Source organism: Pinus tabuliformis, chromosome 1_1, assembly GCF_031772625.1.
Source record: "Pinus tabuliformis cultivar Carrire ecotype Pingquan chromosome 1_1, CPIR1, whole genome shotgun sequence".
In the NCBI taxonomy this organism is placed as follows: domain Eukaryota; kingdom Viridiplantae; phylum Streptophyta; class Pinopsida; order Pinales; family Pinaceae; genus Pinus; species Pinus tabuliformis.
In genome coordinates, this window is record NC_142297.1 from 768,383,323 (window position 1) to 768,404,168 (window position 20,846).

Here is a 20,846-nt window from a genome sequence, read left to right on the forward strand (position 1 = left end):
AGAATTTATGAAACATGGTCCCTGGATGAAGAGTGAAGGTAGTAGCCTTCTGTAGACTGGCGTCTACATATTGGTAAACATATCAGCCAATACAATAGCTAGGGGGTTGGAGCTCCCTTCCAGTAGAAGCTGGAAAATGAGTGAAGGTTGTAGCCTTCAGCAGGTAGATGCCTACGTACTAGAAAAAAATTGCACCAGTGAAAAGCTTGTAAACACTTTTATTATAACAAGATTGAAGGCTGAGATGACAGCATCGGTGGTATTTTCCCACATTGGGTTTGCACCTAAAAAATCCTGGTGTTCATGTGTTCTTCTTATGTGTGTTGATTTATTATGTTCTTACTACATCTGTTGACTTCTTAGTAAATGCATCACACTTTGGTTTAACTATTTATCAAAGTTTATTATATATACATTGGTTTCATTCCTTATATGAACAGACATACTCTAGTTGGTTTCAGTAAAATAGCGTATATAGTTTGAAAATGAAAAATCATTATTGTGAATGTTTAAATACTGATTCACCCCCCCCCCCCCCCCCCCAACCCCCACCCCTCAGCCTTTTTCCCAACAAAATGTCTCCTCACTGATTGTCAACAACTATAATCCCTCTCCCTCTAGCCCAATGATCTAGTGCCCACCTCCTTAGGATTTCATAAAGCTAACTTTGATGGGGCCTCAATGGGAAACCCTAGTCAAGCTAGCTTTGGAGGATCCTTGAGGAATTCTTCAAGCAAAATTCTTCACATCTAAGTAGTTGTTACTGGCCATACCTCTAACAATGGAAAAGTGTTATGGGTCCTATAGTAGGGGCTCTTAATATCAATTCATAATAGGTACCACAAGATCATCATTGAAGATGACTCCCAACTGATAATTTATATCTTAAGGAAAATCCAATGTGGAAACAATCCCTCTAAAGCCTCTCATAACTCAAGATTGGAAGCTAGAATAGCAAAAGTAGCCTCACTTCTATCTTGCATTCCTACTCCAACACTTACTCACATTTAACAAGAAGGAAATAAAATAACCTATAAGCTCACTAATTTTAGACTCAATATGGGGGTAATTTAGCTTAACATGGTCTAGGATGGGAATATCCCACCCTATTTCAAGCCACTTATTACAATATTGCATTACAGGACCTCCGCCCCACAATGGGTGATAAAGAGTAGAATGCCAAAATCATATACAATTTTCATTAACCAGGAGTGATCCACCCCCTAACATATTAATAACAACCTCAGTTCGACCCTAGAGGTCGAGCTTCCCAAGGTCTGGAAGGCTGTTAAATTATCCTCTTCTCTCAAAATTCTAGTATTCAAATCCAACAATCCATTTCTTAGTTCAATACCCAAAAAGTCTGAAACATTTATTAAATTACAAATTTTAAGTCTACCTCAAAATGCTCTGAATGTAAATATCCTGCCAAAGATTGAAAAATTGAACAACTTGCAAGACTTGGATTAAAATTAAAATAAGATCATAAGAACAATTCTAGCTAACTTTGAAGGCCCCAAAAGCCTCTCCCTTCTTGACATCAATGAAAATAAGCTGCAATGACTTATTCCTAATTCTATTGGGCACTCGATATTGTTGCAGAACCAAGAATTGGGATTCAACAATATTTCAGGAAGCTTTCCTCCAATGCTTGGAAAGTTTCAGAACTTATCTCCTTTAGCTTTAAACAAAAAACATCATAATGAACCCTTGCCTGATATCTCATATTCTTTGAGAAATATTCAACACCTAATGGTTAATCACATTCTCCCAAACTCTTCCATAACAATTTTTTTAGGATCTTTGCCTAGGCTATCTGAGCTAAGCCCTTCCTCTGCAGGGCACAATGGCCACACACCAAAATATATGTATACTTTTAGACATCTAAGTGCCTTGGCACTAAACAAATACATTCTCAAAAAATCCCTCCGTTCAAATTTGGGTGAACTAAACCATTTTTTCTAGATGAATTCAAATGCCAATATTTTAAGTGAAAAGGCACATTTCTCTGTTGACTTTGTGAAAAGGCTTGGGAACAATTTGAACCTAAAGGGAAACCTAGATTGGGGCACCAGTAAAATAATGTGTAGGCTTATAATGTTGTTGATCCTAGTCCTTGTTCTGGTGTGGGGTGTGGAAGCACTACAATTCGAGAAGACGAACTCGAGCATGTGATGATTCAAAAAGTTAAGGGAAGATACTTCCTATTATCCAAGCCCATCTACACCAATTCCATCATGACTTTGTCTCCAATTTTTACTCCTGTCGACCCAATTATGAAAAAAAAAGAGATATCTCATGGCAGAGCAATTTTTCTTAAAAGTTATGCTTATGACTATAATTGCTACTAGCATGGAACTTGAATTTGTCCCTAATGTATGTTGTCATTTTTAAATGATATTTCATTTTGATTCTTCTACTAAAACCTTGTCATCAACATCTTATAAACTTGGGAGATCAACAACACATAGTTCATCCCATTCCAATTTGAAAGAGTTAGATCCTTTGATATTCTTAGATGCATTAGTTGATCTATTTGTAGTTGGTAATAAAGCACATCCTAAGGGAGTCTTGAATGCAATGAATATTTTTGAGGAAACACTTCTTTTTTTGGCTTGTCCCAAATATACCATTATTTTGAGTCAAAGTGTTGATGGCACACCCAATTTTCCTATGATTGTTACTAGTCCATAAGTGAATCCAATTTTCTCACCACCTCCAAGTGTTGATATACCTATTTTTCAAAAACATCTAACTCTCTTTTTAGACTACTTCTATGTAAGCACATGGCAAGATCATATAGTTATATTTACATTTTTTTGTTCTTTTCTTGGGAAGGTCACTATCAGACCTTACTTCCTTGCCAAGTTTGGGTAGTAACATAGTCTAGTATATGTCTTGGAGCGACTTCCACAAAATGAAAATAAGGAGCAAACAAAGACAAGTGAATTTCTTAATCATTTGTTTAGGGTTGTAAACTATGAAAATGAGGAAAACATGGAACATCACATATAAAGTTTCCAAGAAATTATGGATTTTCTTATTGCATGAATATTCAATCCAAATTCAGCAATTGTCATGAGAAAATTTGTGCAGTCATGCTTAGCATTGTTTTCCAATCGTGTAACCACCTCCTCCCAAATTTACCCAAGTTCATCGGTCTACCAAGGTAGGTATGTGATGAAGAGTTACTATGATATGACCCAACCTCCAAGGTACCATTAAGGAAGTGGGGCTGACAATTGGAACTTAAAAACCACAAATTGACATCCTACAAGGTTCACAGGACACTCAGAGGCAACACTACCACTCCCAGTGCCCAAACCTGAATTACAGTGTTTTTTTCAATGATATTGGCCCATAGCCACTTGAATAACAAGGCACCAATGTGGCTATAGGCATCTAGAAACATGCATAAGCATGCAAGGTAGCAGTTGCAGTCCAAAACTGATAGTTCTGAGCATGCGGTCCCAAAATCAATTTCACCTTTTCAGGGCTTGTCTCCAAACCACTGCCTAGAACTCAATGAAACTTTTTAGAATGATAAATCACCTCAAGAAAAATCCATTAATCTAAAACTTGAATAGCTACTTGAAGTAACCAGACCAAGCCATGATAGGAATTTCGTCAAACATATGGAAAACATGTAATCTATAGGTCATGAATGCATATGTAAACATAGGGGTCTAAAACTTATCCGAGATTCATCAAGAAGGTCTAATACCCTGTCATAATAGTTGTAAAAACATTTTTTATATCATTCATTCATTAAACATTCATCATCTAATCAAAACATATCAAGAGAGATAACTAGAACTTGTTATGGAATCATACTTATAACCAACATATAACCAAAGTAATAACCATGATAGAATAGTCATCAAAGCCACATAATATCAAGTACAAATACTCATAAAATACATTGGGAAAATATCTCTTATTATCATATTCAAAATCCAACCAAGTTAGGGACTTCCACATACCACCCGACCATAGATTAGGTTGAACCAAATATTTATTTCATCCTATCACCCTCGTGCCATATTCCAAGCATGAATGCGCAATCTCATGGAATAAAAAAAATAGAACCAAAATAGGGCTTCGAGACGCCAAACCACCTCAAACCTAAACCAATTATTCAACCTCAAGGTCAGACATCACTAGCCATCATCAGATTGGTTTCTACCCAAGTTTTCTAGGGCTCTAGAATGTTTGTTCCAACCTTGGTGCCAGGAACTAGTAACTCAACCCACAACTATCACAGGGCTCTAAAGAGATTTTCCAACCAAGGCTCTAGGACTAGTAACTAAACCCAAGTTGTTCCAGGGCTTCCAGAGTGTTTGTTCCAACCAACAGCTCCAAGAACTAGTAACTCAACCCACAACCATAAGGAACATGAGCACCAATCATAAAACAATCAAGTGGAAACCCCAGAACACCATGGCTATCTAGGAAACGGAAAGGCTCAAAACCATGGTCAATTCAAGTAATCCTCCATGTGAATGATAACACATAACCAAGTAATTTCCTGCATGAATCATGCATCCATAAACCATTAAGGAAATCACACATGTAACCTATTACCTGCAAAGAAATCTACTTGTAGTTGTTGATCCCGATATCTCCTTGTGATTCCTTTCTTTCCTTTGCCTTATTTCTCCAATCCAAGCGAATACTATAGTGCTCCGAGAATTCTCTAAGTTCGTTAGAGTATGAGAGAGAGAAAATGAACAAGAGCTCCAAAACTAGACTAACCAAAGACTAAACTAGGAAAAGCTATGAACTGATCCTCATAAGCCCTTTTATCATTGAGGCCTATATTTTCTTCATTTTCCTCTATTTTTCCTTCAATTTCCTCCTCATGAAAATCTATTACCTTTCACCTTCATTTTCTTCTATTTTCCTTTATTTTCATAAATAAAATGTCAATTATTGCCTATTTTCCTCTACCAACGCCTTTACCAATTTCCTAATCCATAAATAAACAGAAAGTGACAACCACTAGGATTTTTTTCCCACCATTCAGCTTGGAATATGTCCGATGACCCTAGTCTTATTTTATTTACATGTAAATTTAATAGAGGGTTGTTACAAACCCTTGCCTCTTAGGGGAACACTGTCCTCGGTGTTCAATTACACTTAAATCCACAAAATATACTGCCTATGATCTTTATAACATAGCTCGTAAAAATATTTACAACATATAAATTGTTGAAAACATGACCACCATACTACTTATGGATCTTTATAACCAAGCTCGATACATTATTTACAATGACAAACACATATACTCATGCACATTTTCTTCGACCAACAAATAATCATACTTTCTATGGAGCTTTATAAACATAGCTTGATACAATATTTACAATAATATACACATATACACATATGCACATTTTCTTAACTAGCAAATAAAATGATATGATGCATGCATCAACAACAAGGGAATCTAGAGGCTCATGCCTCCACCCTCAAAAGTAGTACCAAGATTCACCTCCTTCCCAGGAAGTCAAGAATCCACTGCTAAAGTTGTTATGAAGAATTTTGTATCTACAGATAAATTTTAATTCCCTAGGTAGGTAGCTTTACCTAGAACAACAGATTTAAAGCGCTTATCCTTTTTCTATAAACGATAAATAAGACAAAGGGGTTAAAAAGCCTACTTTTTCTTTCACTTTCATTTTGTCTCCTTTGTTTGACTCCCGCCACTCCCTCTCAAACTTAACTCACTCCAAAAGTACCTACAAGCATAGACAGAAGACATAGAACCAATCAAAGCAAGAGATCTATCGAATAAAAGTAAATGGAATAAGATAGATTCACACATATTAACATCATATATCAAGATAAGCGTATGGAAAAAGGGTGTAAGCTGCTTTATTGAGTAGAAGGAAGGATTACAACCATGAAGTCTGATCCATTTTCACTCTTTCAGCTTGGGTTCCAACCAATGTCACATCAATAGCACAACACTCCGACAGCATAACACTACTCACTTACAATCTCAATTCTCACTCCAACAGTATCTCCTTACAAATTCTCAAAGTCCAGCCCCTGACTTAGATGAGTGCTCAATTTATAGGAAAATGGAGAAGGTTTGGTCATAAATGATGGTATTGAATGGCCTTCCAAACTTAGAGTTAGTTTCCATGGAGGAAGGGATGAGAGGGTAGGAGGTTACTTAACTCATTCCCTATCCAATTTCGAGTTCATAGAAGATGATAAGTGTGGGAATCTTCTAGATGGTTCCAGAAGATAAGAATATTCCTAGAACCCTGTGTGAATTTTGCTCAATCTCACCTAGCACAAGTCAAAGTGGGCATAGTTTCTCTGCAGAGCACCCTTACATGGGCCTAACTGCACTGAAGTGCACTTACCCCTGTCTAAGGCTGCGCTGGTCCCTCAAGGAGGCATTTCAGGAGGGATTCAGGCCAAAAAACTCTGAGGGAAGGAGGCATTCAAAATGGTGACTTGTTTAGGGCATGTAACAATTGAATTAGGGTTTGATGAGCCCCAATGATACTGATCTGAATGATGGGAGTGATGTGCCCAAATGGATATGTAACAGTTTCCCCCTAAAGAATGAAGTTGAAAATAATGATGTCGAGTGATATGCTTTATGATGTGATGAGGAGGTTCCTAAGTAGTTGGCGACCTACATTGATTACAATACATAATATCATGATATTTTGATTTTTTCTCATGAATCATTGAGGGAAGGAATACCCATGCTCAACATATAGAATTTCATTACAAGTACATAGACAATCATCTACAGATATAGACCCATGATTGGATGACCATTAATGTAAAGCCATTTTACGGATGATTTGGTAGTTTCCTGAAATCACAACCTAGATGGATGAAACTAGATCCAGGGTCTTCTATCTCGTTCAATCATTCACTCAAGTACGAGTCTAACCATGCGAATATGTGATCTGAAGTTGAACATAGGAAGACACCATCTAATTATTAGCCAATGATGTAAGTCATTAACAGATGTGAGAGAAATCACTGATAATGATAATGATCCTCAAGGTAATGTAGTACATTCTGCATGGTGTGAATGGATATTTTGATGTCGAACACCATACAAAGTCTTTCAGTCAAAGGCCACTGATGTCAGCCTATCACTGGAAGCGAGAAACCTACCATTGATTTATGCAAGCCTCCAGGTACTAGAAGGGTGTTTCTAAGTCAACTTCTTGGATAATTTGTTGATGTCAACAATAAGTGACTCATCGCAGGAGGGCCTTGATGTATCCCACATCAACGACACAAAACGAGTGTAATGATTTTGGAGACGAATTTTACTGACGACACAAGGTTTAGGAACGACGGTCATGAAAATGAAGTTTTATGAGTATTGCAAAGGATGAATTTTAAGTGAGTGACTTCTCTTGAACATGTCGGTGGCACTGAATGGATTGGCAGCATTGACCAAGGATAATTTTAGGGGCGAATGTTCGCCCTTTGGCGAAATTAAGGGGTTTTAAATTTTTAGTGGGTGAATATTTTGTATCATAGTACATTTTTACAAATCACCTCAAATAGCCCACCTTATTTTAAGGGAGAGGGTAAAAAAGGTAAATTTAGCCCTACAAATTAGGACTTACAACCTTCCATTCACCCCTTTTCAAGAATAGGTTTTATTTAAGTGAATCCATTCGCCCATTTTCAAGAATAGGTTTTATTTAAGTGAATCCATTCGCCCATTTTCAAGAATAGGTTTTATTTAAGTGAATCTTATGGGCCAAATACCATATTTATAAAAGAGGTATGGTAAATTAATAAAAATATAAATAAATGAGAGTTATGGTAAATAAATAAAACATTTTTTATATTTACTCCATAAGTCACCTTATATACATGTAAGGGTGTAAACAAATAAAAATATAAGTAAAGTGGAGGTATGATAAATAAATAAAACGTCTTTTTATACTTACTCAAAAGGTATGGTAAATAAATAAAAATATAAATGAACTAGACATATCGTAAATAAATAAAACCTCTTTTTATATTTAGTCCATAACACTCGTTCTATTTATGAAGGCTCAAGAAAGAGGTTTTATTTAAGTGAATCCTATGGGCCAAATACCATATTTGTAAAAGAGGTATGGTAAATTAATAAAAATATAAATAAACTAGAGGTATGGTAAACAAATAAAACATTTTTTTTTTTATATTTACTCCATAAGTCACCTTATATCTACGAACACTCAAAAAAATGGGTTATATTTAGGTGAAACCTATGGTCAAAATACTATGGGACAAATACCATGGACTAGATTGTTATTAATACCATGCAAAAAACCATTATTAACCCTAATATAAGAATTAATAAAAATAAAAATGGCACATGGTATTGACCCATGGTATTCACCAAAATGGCACATGGTATTGACCCATGGTATTCACCTGGAATGTAGCCTATTTAAATGGGGGAATTAAACCAGTCTGTAGCCTATGCTAAGATTCACTAGGACTTTACAAAGTTTTATTATTTAGTGAAAGACTCGTCGAGATCTTACAAGATTTTACAATTGAGTAAAATATTTGCCATGCCTGGTGAGAGATTTGCCAAAAAATTATATATACATATTATATTATTGATAAAATCGCCTTCGATTTTTCCTATATACCATGGAGATTCGCCCATTTATTATATTTATAAATTTGGGGGGGTTCTTAGAATTTTCCCTGGCATTGACCCAAAACAAAAGTAATGGATGGTATGATAGACCAAGGTATGATGACCATCAAGTAGATAACCCAACCCAAATAGTCACAATGATGAAATGAAAGTGTCATGTTCAAGAGCGACCTGCTGCCATAAAGTGGTTTACCCCTTTTCCCATTTTCCCTAGTCATTGCTAACTGGTACCTCTTTATTTTTATGAAGCTTGAGGAGGATAACATATGCTTGTTGTATGATTCCACCCTTCAGGTGAATCCATTCCTATGTGATGTTTTAACGATTCTAGCGAAGGTGAAACTCGGTCTTGTAATGATGAAAGTTTGTCGCTATTTGATGTTTTAACGAGTTTAACAACAATTAGAACTCGGTCCTTTTCATGTTTAGAGAGTTTGAAAAGGGGCAAAAAGAAACTCCACAAGTTCTTTTTTGTAGATTTGTCTCTCAAGTCTGAAAAAACATAAAACAATACAAGAGAAAACCTATTGACCATGTTAGGTCAACGTATTCCTTTTTCGTAAATAATCTATCTCAGTCCTAAAAAGGGTTAAACTTATACTGAGTAGATGTCATTTCCAATCCGTTAATGGGTTTAAAAGGACAAGTGCTTAACAATCTTTTCATATTTCGAGAGTCTTAAAAGAGCTTAAAGAGGAATCCACTTTGAGGAACGAGTGGTGTCTAGGATAGCGACTGGTTCTGGTGATGTTGGAACTTCTCAAAACATGTTGATTTATGTGAAGAGGCTAGCTAATAAGACCACTCATTGCAATTGTTCCTCAAAAAGGGTAAAACAACTAAGTGAAAGTGTATGATCGGCCAAGCAGATAGTGATGATGGAAGGAGAAAAACCAAGGCTCATCTGATGGAAGAGGCTGATAGAATGGCAATCACAAGGGTTAAAATGGAGATGGGTTCATTTTTACACAAGCTTGAACCATAGGGAACTATGCTTGGATTCAGTTTCATGTTTACACAAGCTTGAAACAAAAAACTATGCTTGGATTCAGTTTCATGTTTACACAAGCTTGAAACAAAAAACTATGCTTGGATTTAGTTTCATGTTTACACAAGCTTGAAATGAAAAACTATGCTTGAGATTGGTTTTCATGCCACCAGCATGATGACTTGATTATAGGTGCATGCCCCTCAAGTTTCATTGCATTCACCCAAATAGACTACTCATGGCTTTGAGGTGGATGGAATGAAGGTTCACTTACCAGATCAAGTGAAAGACTCAACTGGGATTTTATGAGATCTAATCAAAGACTCGAATTGGAACTTTTCTCCAGGGGACCTTGTTTTATTTTTTAACGAGCTTGACACAAGACAAGGAACTATGCTCATATTCCTTATTTCATTTTTTAACGAGCTTGACACAAGACAAGGAACTATGCTCATATCCTTTGTTTCATTTTTTAACGGGGTTGACACAAGACAAGGAACTGTCCTTATAACCTTTGTTTCATTTTTTACTGAGGTTGACACAAGACAAGAACTATTCTCATATTCCTTATTTAATTTTTTAACGAGGTTGAAACAAGACAAAGAACTATCCTCATAGGAGTTGTTTCATTTTTTAATGAGGTTGACACAGTAAAAGAACTATCCTCATGGGAGTTGTTTCATTTTTTAATGAGGTTGACACAATAAAAGAACTATCCTCATACTCCTTGTTTCATTTTTTAATGAGGTTGACACAATAAAAGAACTATCCTCATACTCCTTGTTTCATTTTTTAACAAGCTTGACATAAGACAACTATGCTCATATTCCTTATTTCATTTTTGAACGAGATTGACATAAGACAAGGAACTATCCTCATATCCTTTGATCACGACCCATAAGAGGTCATGACTTCCAAGAGGTTCTCATAAGATGGGAAAAAAATGCTCTGGAAGGGATCCATAGCAAGGAATCCGAGATTTGGTTCCAATGCCCCCAGTACATAATGCACAACATCACGGAATTGATCGTCAGTTGATGTATGCATGGAACGGGTTGCCACATAATTGACCCATGGTGGGGAAGATACCATTGGGACAAAAGGACCATTTAGGGAAGATGGTTGACTAGAAGCAATATTTGGACCGGGAAACGAAAGCTGGTCAACGGTGACAATTCTGCCTTCATGCGGGAAACACATCATTCGAAAGAGTGTTGAAACAATAGATCCCATGTCATAAACATAGTTGCACCCAAGAAGTAAATTGTAAGCTAAAGTGCCTGGGACTACCATCACATTGAGATAAACAATTTTTCCTCCCAAAGTTATAGGCAACTGAGGGAGGATCCCTAATGGTTGACTGGTTCCTCTGTTAAAAGCCAACAAATTCTGGGTAACAGGCACAAGCAACGACGAACCGAGTGCTTACCAAGCAGTGGAGGAAAGGATACTCACATATGCACCTTCATCTATAATAGTGGCAGGTACAATCATATTACAAACATGTACTATGATTTGGAAAGGCACATAAGAAGGAATATGACATCCTGCTAGTTGATTCCAATCAAAGGAAGTGATCAGACTACTTGGAGGGGGTACTATAGAAACGGGAGAATTAACCCCTTGAGTTACAAGAGCGGGAGGATTTTCCTCTTGTATTGATGGAACAAGAGGATTGCCCCCAAGCTCATTGGAATCTCAAGAACTGAAAAGAACCTGAGTGGTTTCATATTCACTCTCTTTGGGAAAGGTACGATTAACTAAAGGTGAAATTAGGTCAACTTTTTCCTCGACCTATGATTGGTCAACTATAGAGTTATGGGATTCACATTCAGAGAGAGTGGGTTTTACTGATGGTTGATTTTGGTCAGTCAATTTATCAACTAGTGAAGGATTAAGGGAGAGTCTCCTATAACCATATGGAAGTCCCTGCGAAGAAACATGATGGTTATCCAACACTTTTTGGCTTCATCCAAATAGGGACAAAGGTGAATGGGGTGATTCCCTTAACATAACCTATAGGGAAACTTAACTTTACCCTTCTTTCCATGAAATTTACTACCACTAGTTGATGGTGTGTCACTAGCATGATCTCCAGAAGTTGATGACACATGATGATGTGAACGAGAAGACCATTCTTCTAAGATCTAAGGAATATCAGGATAATTTCAAAGAATATCGTCTCACGTACAAAGTTTGCATGGATATCGAACTTTTGAGGCTTATCGAATAGTTTCTCCCTATTGCCTCCCTGCTGAATTTTCTTCTTCTTCTTCTTCTTCTTCTTCTTCCCTTTCTTATTCTTCTTAGCCACCTAGTTACTAGTATCGATACTTTCAGCAGGCGAAGAGGAAGAAGGGGAGGAAGAAACAACCGAGGAAGAAGGAAAAGGGTCAACTTTAGGATCAACTGGAGGTTGATTTTATCCAGTTGGAGGAATACTCGATTACAAAGAAATCATGATATTTTGAACCAAGAAGGTTGGAAACAACCATACTAGAAAGCCAATGGTAAACCCCATAAGTGATAATGTAGCCATATAAGGAGCACCAATATTTCCAAAAGGAGGAAAAGGACTAGGATTCCCATCAAAAGGAATTCCTTGATTGGTGGACTCTGGATTTGTCACCATATGTCTCAACCTAATATCAATTAAGGAGTGAGCGTGGAGGATGTTATATGCGTTCAATTAAATTTATTTTGATCAAAATAAAAAAACAAAACAAAAGAGGGATGATCTAGGCAAAAGGATTACCAAGTAAATTTGAACTGCATAATACCTCTAAGTGAATGAAGAAGTACGGGCAGACAATCTCCCCAAATGTTGTGTTCGGTGTATCATAGTGTACAAAGTGGCTGACTCATTTACCTAAGGATGGATAGCAACCTAGTGTTGTCCTCCCATATATACTTGAAATATCGTGGAGGCCCAATCCTTATTAGCATTGTCTAATGCGGAGCCGCACAGTGAGAGCATTCCCATATACTTTACATACCATAACACCACCCTATATACCCGAAGGTACGTGGATGAGCTACGATATACTCATGTACATGGAATGCGCTATCGCACTCAGGATGTATCGCAGACAAGTTAGCGACAGTTGCTATGTTTTACGACGCTAGAACACGTCTCTAGCCTAGAACCTCTAAATGTTATGCATTAAGTTACAATGATCCATTAGGTTAATTTAGATGAATTTTAAGTTGATCTTCTTTAGAATTTTCCTTTCAAGTTTCACCATGTGATGTATTTGAAATTCCTAGAATGCAGCTAATATGATAAGCATTCATTCCATTCAATTTTAACAATGAAAACCTTAGCTAATAGGGATAGAGCAATCAGATTCTTTTAATCAAAGAATAAAGAACACATCTAATGCAATTTCCCTAAACTATTCCTATGAGCACACACAAAATTTTTCAATGCACAATGCAATTTTTCCTTTTCAATTCCCTTAATGTTGAAATGAATAAAAGGAAATTAATGCACATATAATCAATCAATCTTTTTGCAAGAACGAAGACTTTACGACAATTTCATTTCGAAAGAAATGAAGACTTTTACGACACTTTCTTTTGAACAAAGATTAATCGACTATAATCTAGCTTTGACAATGAATCAATAATGACAAATAAATAATTTAAGAAACATTGATCAATCAAATCCAAAGTAGGGCTAGAAAAGGAAATACAATGTTGATTTCAGAGACAAAACATTCATTGATCATTCAACAAGCAGAAATAGAAGAAAATTTTAGAAAAAACCCAATCCAAACATGGAAATTTGACCTAAGGTGGATTAGCACAGGTCTTACTGGGAGACAACACACTAAAATGCATTGTCTCTAAGCCAAGGGTGCATTTATCAGCGCACTGTACCCTGACCAAGGGTGCACTAATCAAAATACTATACCCTGACCAAGGGTGCATTGATTCCAGCACATTCCTAAAGTAGGCATTCTAGTGCAAATTTTGACCAGAAATCTTCAAAAAGGCTGAAATAAGATCAATGAAGGCAAGAAAGGTCTACTAGGGTGTACTAGGATGAAGGTAAACTACTGGAATGATGGTTCGATCCCCAGTAGAGTCACCAATTTGTTATGAGGAATTTGGTATCTACGGATAAATACTAATTCCCTAGGTAGGTAGTTATACCTAGAAACAGATTTAAAGTGCTTATCCTTTTTCTATAAATGATAAATAAGAAAAAGGGATCAAAGAACCTACTTTTTCTTTCACTTTCGTTTTGTCTCCTTTTTTTGACGCCTGTTTCTCCTTCTCAAACTTAACTCGCTCCAAAAGTACTGGCAAGCATAAACAGAAGACAAAGAACCAATCAAAGAAAGAGATCTATCGAATACAAGTAAATGGAATCAAATACATTCACACATATAAACATCATATATCAAGATAAGCATATGGAAAAGGGTGTAAGCTGCTTTATTGAGTAGAAGGAAGAATTAAAACAATGAAGTCCGATCCATTGTCACTCTTCCAAACTTAGAGTTAGTTCCCATGGAAGAAGGGATGAGAGGATAGGAGGTTACTTAACTCATTCCTTATCCAATTTCGAGCTCATAGGAGATGATAAGTGTGGGAATCTTCTAGATGGCTCCAAAAGATAAGAATATTCTCAAAACCCTATGTGAATTTCTCTCTCGCCCAACGCAGGTCAAAGTGGGCCTAGGTGCTTTGCAAAGAACCTTGACATGGTCCTACCTGCACTGAAGTGAACTTACCCCTGTCCAAGGCTGCACTGGTCCCTCAAGGAGGCATTTCAGGAGGGATTCAAGCCAAAAACATCTTAGGGAAGGAGGAATTCAAAGTGATGACTTGTCTAGGGCATGTAGCAACTGAATTAGGGTTTGGTGAGCCCCAATGATACTGATATGAATGATGGGAGTGATGTGCCCAAATGGATCTATAACAAAAGTCAAACCTGCATCCAATTTCTAGCTCTATAAGCCTTGCACTACCTATTCCCTCAGTGAACAATTACAGGCTCATTATTCTAGGGCACACTCCCAATGTGCTTTTGATTCTATCTGGCAATGCTAGTGACTAAAACAAATTTATTCCCCGACCTTCCCTTCTCTGTTACATGGTCCCTAAGGAAATATTGTCACCCCAATCCGTGCAATCACACAACTTCTAAGTTTCACTGGCATCACCATCTCGAGTGATCCATCCCTTGGAAATATTTCCTTGCATCAGAAGATCAAGAAACCAAGGCATATCGCTACGTCAAAACCATTATACCGATCATAGCATGCGCATGGAAATAATTAGACATTATTCGTTACCAGAGTCCCATAATGGACCTGCTCCTAAAATTCTTTACCAACATAATGTTGCATGTTCTAATTCCTTTTACTGCTACTAATTCTCTAGAAGTTAATTCTAACCATTGAAGATGGTAATTTTCCATCCTTTCCTGTAACAAGTACATAATTTCCATTATACTCAAAAGGAATTAAAATAAATTCACATAATACCTCATTCATAGCTCATTAACAAGGTACACCTGAAATTTTGTTTACTTCCTATCACAACAAGTCAAATTATCTCTTCGATCCAATCATCATGTATAAACATATCACATCTGGTTAGCTCAACACAACCATCATACATAAGATTCATAGATCACATGCATAATTAAAACTAAAGTAAAATACTAATACTTATCCTTTAAATGGTTCCTTGCTTCTACCTTTGTTCTTTGTCCTTTCCATTCACATAATGGATTAGTTACCACACCCGGGAAGCACCCAATGCCTCCTCTTCAACCATGTACACTACACACAGTGTACATCACTCGCGCGCACACATACACAGTGTACCAAACAATACACACACCTATACCCGATATACAACACAACACATACACCTACACCCTGTGTACACCACAACACAATACATACACTTACACCTGGTGTACATCACAACACATACACCTACACTCGGTGTATAACAAAACAAATATACACACAGAGTACAACACAATGAATACACCTATCATGATACAATTACTACACAATACACATAACACAATACCACATGTGCACAACACAATGTGTACGACATGTACACCATAGCACATGTACATAACATCACCTACATAGCATGTACACATCACCACCTGTATAACATGTACCAACACCAAATATACATAGTACCACTTTCTCAATCATGTACACAACACCACTTGCACATTGTGTAAATAACACCATGTGTACAAGGCACCATCTACAAAATCGTGTAGAATTTCTCACTGTAGATCACCTAATAATGCAATGTAACTAAAGAAAAATACTTGATCTACTTCTACTATCAAACTTTGTGGAAGCTTAATCAATTTGAACAAGATCAATCAGAACACATATAACAGAGAAGAATACTCTGGGGAAAGCCTCAGCTAAAAACCCCTATCTCTGTATTATTATACAAGTGGAAATATCTCAAGATTACACAAAGCTTTAGCTCACAAGCTATCCAACTCTCAGTACAATCCCTCATTGTTGCTCATAGACAGAATAGACAACACCTATGCCTTCCTTCAGTCCTCCAAGCGTCCTACTTCCTTGCACAGTTTCTTCTGGGTCCTCTGGCTGCCACCTGTGTGAATTAACCTCTCACACACAAGACTAACCTCTGAAATAACTGCGCAATCTTGAAGGAGATGATTCCTTCTACATGGATGAGTTCCCTTTATAGGAAAAATTCTTCCAACTGATAGTACACTATCCCTTCCTTTAATCCCAACTGGATCTTTCTCTGAACTGACATGCATGAGTTATTTATGAGATAATATTCAGTTATCTTGAGAACACTAGTTTCATGCAAGCATGCATTAACTAACTGAATTCACAATTAGTTCCTCCAACTATTTGGAACTAATTTAACTAGACTTAACTTAGTTAACTGAGCTAGCTAATTACAACTCAAATACAACTCATCCTTATCTCCTTAACTAAGGGATAAATTCCTCAATCAAAGGAATAATTGTTGCATGACTTCACAAAGACTTCATATTTGAATTTCTCCAACTAATTAACTCAAGATGAATTAATTAATTATTTTTCAAATAGCTAGTGAGATTAAATTCAAATTTTAATTCTCAATTTTAATTCAGGCACTAATTAAAATTTGAATCTATCCCAAAATGCTATTTATAGCATTTCTATATTTAGCATTTCTATTTTTTGCCATTTCCAATAGATTTGGAGTATATCTTGAAATGCTATTTATAGCAATGTTATTTTTAGCATTTCTATTTTTAGCATTTCTATTTTTAGCATTTCTTGTTGCTAATTCAACGACTCGTGTACACAACAACACCTACACAATGTGTACACAACACCACATGCTCACTGCACCACATGTATACAACACCACATGCACACAAAATCACATGTACAACATGCATATGACACCATATGTACACAACGTTTCATATTCAACATGCTCACAGCACCATAGTACATAGCACCACATCTCCAACATGTGCATAATACCATATCTACACAACACTAGATATCCAACTTGCATACAATACCATATGTACACAACGCCACTTGGACAACATGTACACAATACCACATGTACATAGCACCATTGTTTTTACCAAGCAACCTTGCTTCTAGTGTCTCTCCGCTATCCATGCTTATCCCATCATGCCACATATCACACTACTTTCATTCTATTGATATATCCCTCAACATTACCTGCTATAGAATATACATAGGCATAATATAAACACATAATATAAATTCATATCCACATGATACTAACTTCATAGATCTATCAAGCTACTCTTCTAGCTTGATTCCACATGGAACGAGGAACCTGTCATGCCATTCACCCGCATAAGCAATCATTCCTCCACAAGAATGATCCCTAATGACCTTGTTAGACAACAACATACATACATATATATACATGTGAACACTAACATAATATATATATATATATATATATATATATATATATATATATATATATATAATCATTAGCATATTCATCATCACAACACAATTGCCAACGATCATAAGGTCAAGGTTAAGAGAACTCCCTTTATTCATGCACAACATTGAGAACAACAGTTCCCAACATAGTCAAGGCACCTGCTGCCTCAAATCCATTTAATTTACCCTTCCTGTTAACTTTTTCACGACTAGCCTACCACCATCAATTTATCCCATTGGATCCAACCAATCCAACTGACTATCGTATTCTTACCTTCAACTTCCCTTATACATGCATCAGGCTTCATCTAGGTCTTACATTACCCATTTAGTTTCATTCAGCTCTCCTCGAGCTCCATTAAATTTCCTCTTTCTCAGACCAATTCCCAAGATCCTTAAAACACAAAAGGCAAGAACAAGAAACAAGCAAGAAGAAAGTCATGGAAAACCAACAACTATACAACACCGCAACAAAGTGGCAAGGTCATACACCAAACATAAACAAAACTACAAATCAAGCACAAACAAATCAAAAAGTACCGAAAGCATGAACATTTCAGTATACACCATGTCTCAATCCACATGGGTTCCCAATGCTTCCAAGGGAAATCTAAACTTGAGCCTTCTTCAAGATTTCATGCAAATCACCTTTGCAATGTGATCCCTACATCATATGACCATAAACACATAATTGTTAGTGCATAAATAAATATACAATATACTAGTAGCCTTACCTTGTTGGGCCAAGCACTTTTCCTTGTAATTGAACACATCCATGCCACCTCTCAAGGGACTCCAATTTCCTTGACATATCCATTTATAACTAGAAATAGCTAATATACCTGTCAAATGCAGGTTCATGAATACAACACATATCCACATAAGGTCAAATGAAATCAAGGTTAAGAAGACTTCTTGTATTCATGCAAGAAACTCATTCATTTGGAATTATGGCTTCCAAACCTAGCTAAAGGAATTCTCACCCAACTCCTTTCCTTTAACTTTTACCTTGTTGCAATTGAGTCTTATTATGTGCTATCACATCACCCAGTTGTTAGTTAAATAAACAAATCAATTGTTGCCTTGTCATGTTGATACCAAGCATGATGCATTGCAACTGCTCACTGCTATGGGGTAAAATGCACAGGATGAAAACTACCCTCGAAAGTCTTCCCTGGGCCTTCGACAGACCATAAGGTTATTTGCAAAAGCTACCTATTACACACATGCTCATCTATCATGCATATATTGAAAGAGTATGGAAATAGGATCACTTTTGGTTCTTTCTAGATTCGCTTGGGGATCTCCGTGCGGTAAGAATAACTCCTCCTAGGAATCCGTAACAAACATGTATAAATGTATAACTTATCTACTCAACACAACAAGCATCAGAATGAACAAATGAATGCACAATATCACCAACACTTTGGAGTAGGGAACACAACCGCAGTCTTATATTCAGAATGAAAGAGTGATTACAACAACCCTGTTGCATCAGCCTTCCTTATCCCTTCTTCCTCTCTCTCTCTCCTTTCAGCTAGCTCCTTCAAGAATATGATAGTTTCACAACAGCACTATGGACTATCCTTCTAAATGCTCTGACCCTTTTACAATGGCCCTCTAGTTGCTTATCAATAAATTTAGGGCTGCCCAACTCCACCTATAGTTCATTATGGCAAAAACCATGAACCTGCCATGTTTACAAGCTTTTTCCCATTTTCCTCTATTCTCGGAATATAATTTCTCCAAATATCTTGATTTTTGGAGTTTCCCTGCTTTTCTTGCATAAATATAGGGATTTAATATCTAGATATTTATTGGCAGATTCGTTGGCAGAACCTCTTTGAACATCATTTAAGTTCAGTAACATTCCCCCTGGTCTAACAAGTAGAGTTAGCAGGTTGACTAACACTCCTTTATGCTTGGTAACAAGCTTTATAAAGCAAGTTGTCAGTGTATAGGGAGTGTTAGTGTGGATTATGGGCCTGCAATTGTGGTCACGGATCCAGTCATCTTGTCTTTCTCCTCTGAATTGTTTAGGAGGTCAATTTGTCCTATAACAGATGTCCCCTAAAGTATGAGACGATGGCCGAAATACTTTATGAAAAAACACTGTAATTCGTTGTCAAAATCTTTGTAGAGAGAGAGAGAAGTTTCGAGCAATAAGGGAAACTTGATACAACAAAAGTACATATATATAAGCTGCTAAAATCATGTCCTGAGTCGGGCATTCCCATGCTTAGTAGCTATGTCAAAGTAGCTTTCTCCTTGGAGATATAACAATGCTAGCCGCCAATATGGAACAGGGCAGAGTCCAGTGCTATAATAGATTATCCTGAAATATCTATCTTGAAATAAAAATATCGCAGCTTGGGAGAGGAAACAAGGCTGAATGATGCAAGCCTCTACCCAAGGTCTTGATTCCCGCTTCACCGAACAACATAGCTCGATACATGTGATAAAATGAGTTGACGTCGAACATGCATGAAATCATCTGATTACCAGCCAATAATGGAGACTATTAACAGATGTGAGGAAGGCCACCGATAATGGTGGTGGTCTCCAAGATGCACACTGCAAACTAACGAGTGTGAAAGATTTTTTGTTGTCGAACACTCGTAGAATCACTTAACTAGGAGCCCATAATGAAAACCCATGATCAAGCACAAGGTAACCTGCCACTAACGTCTACAAGCACCAAGGCACTGAATGTGTTTCTGGGTTACCTTCCTAGATAGAGTGTTGAAGTCGATAGGAAGGAACTTGTCTAAAGGTAGGTAATGACATGTCCTACATCAATCGACACGAAACCGGACAAGAATGAATTTGTTTTTTTGAAGAATCTTTTGAGATTTTGGGTCTAAACAACGGAGGGCATGATGAAAGGATGTGTAGGGTCAGTTGATAGAGGAAACCAATAGAGACCCTTGAACAATAGAAGGAACGACAATGGTTTTAACCAGACAACACTAGACTCATGAACACTACAGAGTGTTTAAGATACGAAGATGCATTTACATCAGGGTATATAGGCTAAAAACTCATAGGTTGGTAGGGTTCATACTGAGAGGCTATCAAAATGAAGGTTTATTTGAGGGATTTCCATGTTCAAGGGAACGAATCCTACCAAACCACACTTTCGAATACAGGATACCGTTGTATTGTCCACTTTCCCCGTTTGATTTTTTAATGAGTCCAAATGGGTAAACTCATCGATCTTTTCATGTTTAAAGAG